This window comes from Helianthus annuus, chromosome 11 (assembly GCF_002127325.2).
Source record: "Helianthus annuus cultivar XRQ/B chromosome 11, HanXRQr2.0-SUNRISE, whole genome shotgun sequence".
NCBI classification, from domain to species: Eukaryota; Viridiplantae; Streptophyta; class Magnoliopsida; order Asterales; family Asteraceae; genus Helianthus; species Helianthus annuus.
In genome coordinates, this window is record NC_035443.2 from 65,176,118 (window position 1) to 65,189,549 (window position 13,432).

Consider the following 13,432-nt stretch of genomic DNA (forward strand, 5'->3'; position numbering starts at 1 on the left):
AGCGAATTAACTTGCTTTTTGCCATACCAAAGCCTTCAAAACTTATTTCTAAGTTATGTAAAGGTTATTTAAGGTATGTTAAGTATATGTTGATGTTCCGGAGTATTTGTCGCATTAAACTGGGTGCGTTTACACACCAATTTGCGTATAATTCTCAAGAAAGCGATGTAGAGTTTGAAATTGAACAAAAATCAAAACATGAAAAATGTAAAACATAACTAAACAATCATTGGGATTAAATAACATTGTTTTATTGATAACTGAACTGATCATAATGATTTCAAGCACAAATGTTACAGAACACCCATTAGAATCATAACAATTTTTAGGTCTTAGATGATGTAATCTAGTACTTTGATGAATGAACACAAATTCATCATCAAAGGTTCGAATGTTGGATAGTATATATAAGTATTATATAGGTCATGTATTATACATTAATATTGTAACGTCCGCGTTTGCTTCTAATAAAAGACGACCAAAGGACACTAGAAGAATAAAAATTTCTTAAGAGTGTCAAACTTTTCGTAATTTAAAACGATGATATCAATAACATATGCATTAATTTTAACAAAATTTGGGCATGACCCGTCCGTAAAACGGGCACACCCCCGTTTTAATCATAATCAAACTATATACAATTCTACAATTCATTCAACAAAATACTACTAAAAACCATTACAAAAATTTTTGGACCAAAAACATTTGGACAAGCTAGCGGAAGCGTTTGGTATGACATAACATGAACACGCGCTCGCTCCGATTCTCCAAGTCGCCTAAATTGAGGATTTACCTACATTCAACAACAAAGCTTTAAAAAGTTAGTCAATATACTTATCTGCTTGTAAAACCATTATTTTAATTCCATTCGAGTATGTACTTTCATTTTTTTTTTCTTACGCATTCGATTACCCAATTAAATGGGTTTGACATATATTTTCATGCGACTCACCCGTTAGTAGATGATGACGACCAAGCATAAAATATTGTATAAACTAAAACGTCCATAGCGTATTCTATCCGCATAAGTTACTTCCACCCAATTAACCTTCCATCATTCAATCGTTTTATTTCTATATCAACACTTCGAAAGTCCGACATACATAACCTGCACTTTCAAACATACTCAATAATAACTTGGTTAGCAAACCCGTAATCTCATCATGTTCAAGTACTACATCTTCGTAAAAACGGTGCCAACCGTTTATATACATCTATTTAACTATCACACAATGTACGCCTTTCGCATAACTATGAACATGCATATGTATATATATATGTATTTTCCATGCACATCATGCATACTAGTTTATACGATTTAAACTCACCTTGACACCAATTATTCATACCTACATACCATCCTATTCACTTCAAATTAATTAACACACCTCCCTAGTCATGCATATGACCATCCGATAATAGACTACTTATAAACAATTCCTTCCATACTAGTCAATTCATAAATCACGATTAAATCCCTTTTTATATTACAAAAATCCCATACTCGATACTTACCACCCCTTGGTTTAATCCACCAACCCTGTTTCCAATAATCTTATCCCTATTAGTTCCAATTCCTTTACTTCGTATATTAGACAAACTAAATATATATAAAGATCACATACCTTATACTCAATACTCAATAAACGATCTTGTGGTAAGTCTACACTGCTTATTACTCCCAGTATCTGCATCTTACTCCCATCACCTTGTACATGATTTAATCATACTAATAAACTCGGATATTTATGTCACCGACAATAATTACCATTATCACACAACTTCGTACTAAGATTAACTCTCCTCTACAATTCTTACCGCACACCATATAAATATTTTCACAAAGGTATTTATATAATTAATAAAACATGCTACATTAGTAAAGCGCCACTCACCTTTTCCCATAGAGGTGTTGTCTTCCATGCCATCCTTGTGACCCGTTGTTTCCCATCTATGTCATACCTGCTAAACAACAAGTCAACTTGCAAATCATTAGAACACATAACGACCATTCACCCCTTTTTTTAATACGTAAGTATTATTTATCCAACTCGTTATATGTGTTCTTGACGATTTTCACCATTAGTCTTTTAATTAGGTCAACCCTACTCGTTTGACCCGTTTTCACCCCTTAGTACAAGTGCTTGCAATGCTCTTGAAGCAAGGACTTTAAACACTTCTAATATACTAAGTTAGATACACATAAACAACTAAAACTAACCATTTATGTTTAGTTCTAATGTGTTCTAACATCTTTTTTTTATTTAGTTTTACAAAAACTTTATTTTAGTGCACCACTATTCTGCGCAACTGTTGTCTTCGGCCTATTAGACCCTTGTACAGTTTTAGTTGGTTTGACATCTTCAAATATGATATGTAAAACATTCTTATATCTTTTCAACCCAAAAAATATCACCCCAAGTGGAATTTTCTATGATTTTCAGAAGAGACAGGACTGATTCATAAATCAACTAATAATTCAGCTTTAAACCAATCTGCTAAGCTGTTTTGTACTGCAGTTTTCGTATATCTATCATTCTTATTTCCTCTCATTCTAAACATTTTTAGAAAATTTACTCCTAGGGCTTTCCAACCATATAAAGAACACCCCAAACGGACACTCGGATGATTTTATATGATTTTTCGAATTCTGCCCAAAATCTGATTAAAAAGCTGCGAAAATCATGTTTATGGTGCTTCTAACTTCGACCCAAACCATAAAACGCAGCCCTCTTTCATGGTTAAAACTTATGTTGAACTCTTATAAAGGGTTAGGAACATCAAACACATTTATTATATATCAATGGATGGTAAAACATTACAAATTTGCAAACAATCATTCCAAAACCATCCAATTTCCAAAATCCCCAATTTAAATCAAGAACCCTAATCTTCATAGATCAAGTACAACCATAGTTAATCATCAAGGAAGTAATTACAACTTACTAACATCAATATAAAGTCATAAAATTCAGGTTATAGTCATAGCTTGTTCAATTAAACAAGAAACCCTAACATGCATATTAATCAACAATGGAGTTCCTAAGTATCATCAACATGAAATAACTATGATAGAATTGTTAACTTCTCACCCAATGGGTTTTTGCTATAACTCAATCAAAATGCTAAAATCAAACATGATTCCTATCATATCTTGCATTCATAACTTCAAATCACACTCATATTTGCATAATTTCATGATTAGATGAAAAACCCTTTTCCTAAAATTCACCAAATCAAAGAATTCGACTTACCACTTTACTGAACAAGGTTAGATGTTTGCAAATTGAGGTTCATGCATCTGATTTTCATTGAGATTCCTACTGAATTTGATGAAGTTGGTGAAACTAGGGTTTCACCTTGCCTTCTGCCCCTGTACGATCGCAAGAAACCAAACATTGGTTTCTTTCTTTTTTTTATTTTTATTCCATTACACATTTACACATTAGCCCCCTTGTCCATCAAAGTGTGTTTAAGTTTGTTATTTCCCTTACTAACTTGGCCTTTTATCTTTATTTAACTTAGATACACACATATATAAATTTACTATCATTTCCTTACGGTACCGTTTTACAGTACCGTCTTCCATTGTCTAGCAGCACAAAATAATATTATTTTATGACATACGAAGTTTGGGGTGTTACAAATCTACCCCCCTTAGAGGAGGTTTCATCCCCGAAACCTTGCTCATTTCCACTTAACATTGAATACCTTTCCTTACGGGTTATCACCAACCCTTCTATTTAGCACACTTAGGGCACACTTGTAGATTGTATACCATTAGATTTCGAATTCTTGCCTCATGTTAGTTCCCTAGTGATGATTATCAATACAAGTTCATTCGCTCGTTTCATTCAAAACGCAGATCATGGCATTAATTCACTCATGCCTTATAGCAGGGGCTTTGTTCAGGAACATAATATAATCGTACGCATTGACCCTATCTCCTTAAATTAGTAATTTACTTTCATAATCACACAAGGGTCAGTGTCTCTGACCCAGAGCTCTTATTGGTGTCTTTTACTTTATAATGCTAGCTCAAAGCGCATACCATCACTAGCGTTTCATTCATCAAATTTATTCCAATTTTATGCAATTATTAATCGTGCATACCCAAGTCTATTACTTGTTTCTAACTTCCTAATTAAGCATATTACATTCATATATTTACTAATCAAAATAAATCAATTTATTTCATACTACTCATACACCATATGCTATCTTTCCTTTTGTTAACTATGAGTCATCCTAGACATTCCATTACTATCATTACTTTCATTTACCTTTAAGCTCATAGGAGGGGTCGATATATTACCATAGGCATACTATAATCATTCAAGGACTTATTATTACAACTATAATCACCCTTCCTAAACTTACTTATCCGTACTTAAATCACGAAGGCTAAACATTATTCCCATAGTTACTGTTGTCATTTATGCCATGTGTATCTTTTTCTACAATGTCTTGTTCAAATGAACATGGCCAACAAGCCGAGCATCAAGGTTAGTGTTTCTTAACGGTACTTGTCGTCTCTTATATTCTATCAGAATTTCCACAGTTACGAGCATTCAAGTTCTATACCACTCGACGATCATTACGAGCATTTTAAAATTCATTCTACATTTTTGCATTACGGTTTGTATATATATACATTCTATTTTAACACATCCATCTCTAGTCGAGTTATAACCTCCTATTTATGTCATAACTCTTTTTATACATACCTGACGGAAGTAAATTCCATTGATCCGTTATCCATGCCTTATGATGATCATTCCTTTCCGATTAGTGACATTGCGTCTCTACTCTTCAAGCTCACCTATGAGTATAAAACTTAACAAATCAAATCATTAACTACCAAGTTCAATTGGCGATCGCCGTCTGACCCGTATGTCCCATTTATCATTTCTACCATTCTTGCATACGACGCATTTGCATAAATATATTCATGTATATATATCATATATATATATATATATATATATAAGTTTAAACATAATTTGGGTCATATCACTTAAGGAATATTTACTTGTTCGGTCCGTAACTACTTACACATTCGAATATTTTCATTCTTATCATTCTTTTGCTCATTTGTTTTACATTTACTTATCATGGTCAAGCTATCGACTTCTTCTTATGTAGACTAGTTTCGCCTTTTATATCTTAAATCTGTTTCACGGATTCGAACATATTGCATTCATGCCTTTCATTCCTTGAATCCGTCTCGCGGATTCAAGCATTGCATCCATATCTTTCATTCCTTGAATCCGTCTCGCAGATTCTAGCATTGCATTCGTATCTTTCATTCCTTGAATCCGTCTCACAGATTCAAGCATTGCATTCGTATCTTTCATTCCTTGAATCCGTCTCGCAGATTCAAGCATTGCATTCGTATCTTTCATTCCTTGAATCCGTCTCGCAGATTCAAGCATTGCATTCGTAACTTTCATTCCTTGAATCCGTCTCGCGGATTCAAGCATTGCATTCGTATCTTTCATTCCTTGAATCCGTCTCGCGGATTCAAGCATTGCATTCGTATCTTTCATTCCTTGAATCCGTCTCGCGGATTCAAGCATTGCATTCATAGCTTGTTGGTCCATACTTCTTACGGATTCAACATTTTATTCTTATCACTTGCACTTTTACTCTTACTTAGTACTCTCAATCTCACGAGAGTCTTACTACTCATTTTACCCGTACGCCCACCTGCTACCCAACTCTAACGGACATACATGTAGCAATTATCGCGGTCTCACGAACGTGATACGTTTCTTGTGTACTGGCCAGGTACACAACCCACGTACTAGTTTCGTGTCTTCGCGTAATCGCCACATCATGCCCGAATAATTAAGTTTCGGCTCGTGCTACATATTTAAAACTCCTCTACCATGTCGTTGTTATATTCATTTAGAATTTCCTTTCACTTACCTAATTATACTATTTCATACATTAACGCGTTGAGTATACGTACCAGGGGTCAATTCGTCTTATTACTTACCTTAATGCCGGTCCTAGACCGCATTCATGGATCATTCCTTCCGAACAATTGCATTTTCCCTTCACGTAACCCGCGTGCTCTTGGCCATATAAATAACATATAAATAAATGATTAGCATATTCCGTTTATCTTATCCACTAATCATGGTCACATATATCGTACTAGGCCTTATATAGATCTTATACGAACATTCATTAAGCTTTTGGACAATTTGGAAACTCAAAGTACGAAAACAAGACAAAACAAAAAAAAAAGTTTCAGCGGATTTGATTTCCGCTAGCCGTCGGCGACGGCTTCATACCCAGTCGGCGACGGGCTTTGTAATTGTGCGTCGCCACAAAAGTCCGTAGACAGGAAAATAGGACGTCGGCAAGCATGAGGGCGTCGGCAACGGCATCACAGCCCGTCGGCGACGGCCCTTCCTATTGCTGAAACACCGAAAAACGGTTTTGGGGCGTTCCGACTATTTATCGGGTCCGTTTTTCAGCTACAGGGGTCCCGGAACTTCTTATTTTACACACCTTATCACCCATAACCTACTTGAACCTTAAAACTTATACCGTAACAAACTATACATACTTATATTAATCGAAAATTTAAAATTTTACCTCATTGGCGATCTCGGAGCGAGCACACTTTTGCACGAGCTATCGGTTTGAGTTCAAGCACTGATACTCTTGCTCGAATCCCTCAAACCTAGGCTCTGATACCAACTTGTAACGTCCGCGTTTGCGTCTAAAAAAAGATGACTAAAGGACACTAGAAGAATAAAAATTTCTTAAGAGTGTCAAACTTTTCGCAATTTAAAACGATGATATCAATAACATATGCATTAATTTTAACAAAATTGGGGCATGACCCGTCCGTAAAACGGGCATACCCCTGTTTTAATCATAATCAAACTAGATACAATTCTACAATTCGTACAACAAAATACTACTAAAAACCATTACAAAAATTTTTGGACCAAAAACATTTGGACAAGCTAGCGGAAGCGTTTGGTATGACATAACATGAACACGCGCTCGCACCGATTCTCCAAGTCGCCTAAATTGAGGATTTACCTACATTCAACAATAAAGCTTTAAAAAGTTAGTCAATATACTTATCTGCTTATAAAACCATTATTTTAATTCCATTCGAGTATCTACTTTCATTTTTTTTTCTTACATTCGATTACCCAATTAAATGGGTTTGACATATATTTTCATGCGACTCACCCGTTAGTAGATGATGACGACCAAGCATAAAATATTGTATAAACTAAAACGTCCATAGCGTATTCTAACCGCATAAGTTACTTCCACCCAATTAACCTTCCATCATTCAATCGTTTTATTTCTATATGAACACTTCGAAAGTCCAACATACATAACCTGCAGTTTCAAACATACTCAATAATAACTTGGTTAGCAAACCCGTAATCTCAACATGTTCAAGTACTACATCTTCGTAAAAAGGGTGCCAACCGTTTATATACATCTATTTAACTATCACACAATGTACGCCTTTCGTATAACTATGAACATGCATATGTATATATATATGTATTTTCCATACACATCATGCATACTAGTTTATAAGATTTAAACTAACCATGACACCAATTATTCATACCTACATACCATCCTATTCACTTCAACTTAATTAACACACCTCCCTAGTCATGCATATGACCATCCGATAATAGACTACTTATAAACAATTCCTTCCATACTAGTCAATTCATAAATCACGATTAAATCCCTTTTTATATTACAAAAATCCCATACTCGATACTTACCACCCCTTGGTTTAATCCACCAACCCTGTTTTCAATATTCTTATCCCTATTAGTTCCAATTCCTTTACTTCGTATATTAGACAAACTAAATATATATAAAGATCACATACCTTATACTCAATACTCAATAAACGATCTTGTGGTAAGTCTACACTGCTTATTACTCCCAGTATCTGCATCTTACTCCCATCACCTTGTACATGATTTAATCATACTAATAAACTCGGATATTTATGTCACCGACAATAATTACCGTTATCACACAACTTCATACTAAGATTAACTCTCCTCTACAATTCTTACCGCACACCATATAAATATTTTCACAAAGGTATTTATATAGTTAATAAAACATGCTACATGAGTAAAGCGTCACTCACCTTTTCCCATAGAGGTGTTGTCTTCCATGCCATCCTTGTGACCCGTTGTTTCCCATCTATGTCATACCTGCTAAACAACAAGTCAACTTGCAAATCATTAGAACACATAACGACCATTCACCCCCTTTTTAAATACGTAAGTATTATTTATCCAACTCGTTATATGTGTTCTTGACGATTTTCACCATTAGTCTTTTAATTAGGTCAACCCTACTCGTTTGACCCGTTTTCACCCCTTAGTGCAAGTGCTTGCAATGCTCTTGAAGCAAGTACTTTAAACACTTCTAATATACTAAGTTAGATACACATAAACAACTAAAACTAACCATTTTTGTTTAGTTCTAATGTGTTCTAACATCTTTTTTTATTTAGTTTTACAAAAACTTAATTTTAGTGCACCACTATTCTGCGCAACTGTTGTATTCGGCCTATTAGACCCTTGTACAGTTTTACTTGGTTTGACATCTTCAAATATGATATGTAAAACATTCTTATATCTTTTCAACCCAAAAAAATATCACCCCAAGTGGAATTTTCTATGATTTTCAGAAGAGAAGAGACAGGACTGATTCATAAATCAACTAATAATTCAGCTTTAAACCAATCTGCTAAGCTGTTTTGTACTGCAGTTTTCGTATATCTATCTTTCTTATTTCCTCTCATTCTAAACATTTTTAGAAAATTTACTCCTAGGGCTTTCCAACCATATAAAGAACACCCCAAACGGACACTCGGTTGATTTTATATTATTTTTCGAATTCTGCCCAAAATCTGATTAATAAGCTGCGAAAATCATGTTTATGGTGCTTCTAACTTCGACCCAAACCATAAAACGCAGCCCTCTTTCATGGTTAAAACTTATGTTGAACTCTTATAAAGGGTTAGGAACATCAAACACATTTATTATATATCAATGGATGGTAAAACATTACAAATTTGCAAACAATCATTCCAAAACCATCCAATTTCCAAAATCCCCAATTTAAATCAAGAACCCTAATCTTCATAGATCAAGTACAACCATAGTTAATCATCAAGGAAGTAATTACAACTTACTAACATCAACATAAAGTCATAAAATTCAGGTTATAGTCATAGCTTGTTCAATTAAACAAGAAACCCTAACATGCATATTAATCAACAATGGAGTTCCTAAGTATCATCAACATGAAATAACTATGATAGAATTGTTAACTTCTCACCCAATGGGTTTTTGCTATAACTCAATCAAAATGCTAAAATCAAACATGATTCCTATCATATCTTGCATTCATAACTTCAAATCACACTCATATTTGCATAATTTCATGATTAGATGAAAAACCCTTTTCCTAAAATTCACCAAATCAAAGAATTCGACTTACCACTTTACTGAACAAGGTTAGATGTTTGCAAATTGAGGTTCATGCATCTGATTTTCATTGAGATTCCTACTGAATTTGATGAAGTTGGTGAAACTAGGGTTTTACCTTGCCTTCTGCCTCTGTACGATCGCAAGAAACCAAACACTGGTATCTTTCTTTTTTTTATTTTTATTCCATTACACATTTACACATTAGCCCCCTTGTCTATCAAAGTGTGTTTAAGTTTGTTATTTCCCTTACTAACTTGGCCTTTTATCTTTATTTAACTTAGATACACACATATATAAATTTACTATCATTTCCTTACGGTACCGTTTTACAGTACCGTCTTCCGTTGTCTAGTAGCACAAAATAATATTATTTTATGACATACGAAGTTTGGGGTGTTACAAATATGTCCAATACTTCAATAGTTCAAGCATGAGGTAGGAGGATGAATCCTCCATTTAGGAACCTCTTTGGTATCATAGAATTCATGTAAGAGGTAGAAAGAACAAGTCTTCCATTTAGGTACCTCTAGATGTTCACCACTACACCTAATGTTATGAACATTCAAGGAGGGTCATGAACTTACAAGACATAACAGAATATGAACAACTAATCTATGAGAAAACATCAAGCAATGTGTGGATTTACAAGTAGGACAGCCCAAGCTAATCCTAAATCACACGTTCGTCAAGCCTTAAGCTTGAACATCACTTGTGGGTTAAACTATTGAACAAAACAGAAAGTTTGTGAGGTTTATACCTCTAATTTTGAATATCTCAACCTTGTTTTTAAGCCTAAGTAACCACAGATGTGGTTATAAGCATAAGGACATAGGTTTGGGATGAGTTTCCTCAAGTTTACACAAGTTTAACAAAGATTAAATGAAAACAGAAATAAACAGCCCACTTTGGAGCCCTTTTGGCGATGTTCCAGGCTCTGGTTTTCAGGGAAAACCTTTGGAAACGTTGCTAGGGTTAATCCAAGCATGTAGGAAAAAGAATAGAGTGAAATGGACAAGAAATGAAGAAGTTATGCTTGTTTTCGTAACTTGGCACGAATCTGTACACTCTTGCGAAAATCAGCTGATTGTAGGTGTTTGAGAGAGTATTTAGAGGGTTTGCAAAGTGAAAAATGCTTGGAGGAGGCTTGGGTTATATAGGGAAGGATTAGGGTTAGAGTTAATGGTGTATTTAATAAAGTTAGTTGAGAGAATGGGGCTTAAAATCAACCAATGGTTGAATCTAAAACATCGGTTATGGATCAGCCTTTTGGGCATGCATATAGCTGGCCGAACCAACTGAACCAGCTGGACATATTCATTTTTTTGTGTCCTTTTTGCCCTTAATGCATTATCTCTAACACAACACTATATTACATATATTATTAATGTGTAAACAATAAATAAAAAAATCAAATAACTTTGTCAACCAAGTAAAGGGCTATGGATTGTGGTTGGTTATATAGACAGTAAAATAACGCCAAGACACCACCGATAAATGATAAGGAAGTTTCACATTCAACATAAGAAACTAGTTATTATAGTCATTAATACAAAACCAAAAAAAAAGTGCGAAAAGATTAAAAATCAAAAGTATTACACTAAATGCTTGTCTTCACCAAATAATGTAAGAGATTAGGCAAACATGGCCTTTGATTGTCAAGAACTCTTACTATCAATCTTGGATCGCGAGACTACTCCACACACTCTATGATGGATGATGGATGATGGTGGTGGATGTGGGTTGTAGTGGTGGTGGAGTGTGGGTGAAGTGGGAGAGAGGTGGTTTGCCAAGGGATACCTTTGAAGTGAACCAAGCACCTCTATTTATAGCTGCACAGAAGCCCGGACATGGCCCCGTGTCCATTGGGCACGACCCCTTGTCCATCCACTTTCTCTTTCTTCATTAATTGCAATTTGTCTGCATTAGCTCCACACGCCCCCCTGTCCACTGGGCACGGCCCCGTGTGTAGAAGCGTATCTGTACTATCAAGATTTGCTTGTATTCTGCGAATCTTAGCATTGACCACGGTCGTGTTGAGCTGGGCACGCCCCCGTGTCGGGAAATAGAAGCTTCTATAGCTTTGTCCTTTTCTGCAGACACCTGGCCACACCCCCATGTCCGATGGGCACGGGGCCGTGGTCAGCCGGGCATGCGGCCGTGGTCAGCCTTCTGTTCACTTGTTTTTGCTTGGGAAGATGATGTCAAGGGATCGGGCATGCCACGTTTATTCCTTTTCTTGTAGTTATGTTAGATTTTGCTGTATATTTTCTCCTTTTGTTCATTTACGCTCATTTAATCCTGAAAATACAAAAGGAAGACAAAAGCATACTTTTTCCAACATTAGTACTAAAAAAGGGTTAGTTTTATGCCTCATTTGATGTAATTTATATGTTGGATTTTACACACATCAAATACCCCCACACTTAAATCTTTGCTTGTCCTCAAGCAAAACTCTTTATAATGTGGCTTACACTCCCAAATGGAATGGGTAGAAGAGAAGTTTTCGGGCTTGTCTTGACTGTCGGGAATCCAAGACCTTTATTAGGCTTTATTTTTATGATATTTACAATCCTATTCGTTATGATTTATTTTGAATGTTTCATAAGAGAAATTACTTATTTGGGCATAACATGCCTTTTAAAAATTCCATTTATATACAAGTTCACATACCTCACCAGAGATTACTCAACACTCGGCCGAAGATGCATTTTTGTGAAACGCTCGAGACCGGCATGGAACTTACTTCTACCGTATGCTTATGCTTGCCAAGCAATCAATCCTTCTCCTTTTTAACTATACACGTTTGTAAATATCAAGAGGACTTGGGGAAGGGTTAGGCTTGGGTTAAAGGTAGGTGGTTTTGGGTTAGTGGTTAGAAAAAGGGCTAAAAGCGTAAAAAGCGTCGGTCGTCTTAAACTTTTTGTTTTTGTGACTTTTATTCAAACCAAGCATTTTCAAACAAATTTTCTTTTGAGGAACTTGGTTGTTAATTGCAATACTTCATTTTTTTCATAAGGAATGTCACATGAATACCGAGCTTTTTACTAAAATAAAGGGTTTAAAAATAAAAAGTTTTGGTGGGTAAAGGGTGTTTGTTTTGTGGGTTTAGAAACGAAAAGGTTTAGGCTCAAAGGGGTTAACTAGGGGGATTTTGGGTAGGTGGTAAAAAATGAAAAATAATGGTGTTGAAAAGAAAAGGGTTAGTCCTAATGCCTCCATCATTTACTTACTTGGATTTAAGTTGGTAAGGACCGGGAATGTATCATCATGGCAAGTTCTACAGTCGTAAGAAACCAAGCGGCTATTCACACAAGAAATGAAAAATGAGCATTTAATCTAAAGATGTGTATATGTATGCTCAATAAAGGCTCAAAACTCACTTTTTGTGGGAATGGGTTTTTAATGTGATCAAGTATATATAATCAAATTTTAACTAGATTTGTCATGCCGTTTCATAATTTTCTTATGTTAGTTCTTTTTATCACAACGCTATCGGTTGTAAATTGGTAAAAATATAATCTTTTTAGAACTTGTTCCCAAATTAAACCAAGACAAGTAAAAAAATGAAAAGTTTCTAAAAAAAATTGGGGTGATTAGCGGTTCCAATAGTGTTTTGTGTAAGGCTTATTATTAGGACTTGCAAAAATCAAGGTTTAAGCATCCCCCACACTTAAATTACTCATTGTCCTCAATATGTCCCAAAAATAAGTTTTTAGGTTGATTGAATGTGTAAAAAGGTGTTTAAAAATAAAAATTCGTGTCACTGGGCGTCCGGACACGAGCCCGTGTTGATCCGGGCACGGCCCCGTGTTCATATTGCCAGTATCATAGTTTACAGAAGGCTGGGAACGGGGGCGTGTTCAATGAACATGGCCCCGTGTCCAGTTACTTGAACTGGGCATTTTCTGCAGATC

General features: G+C 35.3%; 1 long non-coding RNA gene across 2 annotated transcripts; it reads right to left on the reverse strand.

The window, feature by feature from the left end:
* Nucleotides 1–659: 659 nt before the first annotated feature.
* LOC110892161 lies at nucleotides 660–3,424 on the reverse strand. Of its 2 annotated transcripts, none has more exons than XR_002565881.2 (4): nucleotides 3,255–3,424; nucleotides 1,896–1,962; nucleotides 953–1,108; nucleotides 660–793 (listed from the first exon to the last, which is right to left on the reverse strand). It is a non-coding gene; the product is annotated as an uncharacterized LOC110892161 (long non-coding RNA). The 2 variants fall into 2 exon arrangements; XR_002565880.2 differs by having other exon boundaries at nucleotides 1,896–1,965.
* Nucleotides 3,425–13,432: the final 10,008 nt, after the last annotated feature.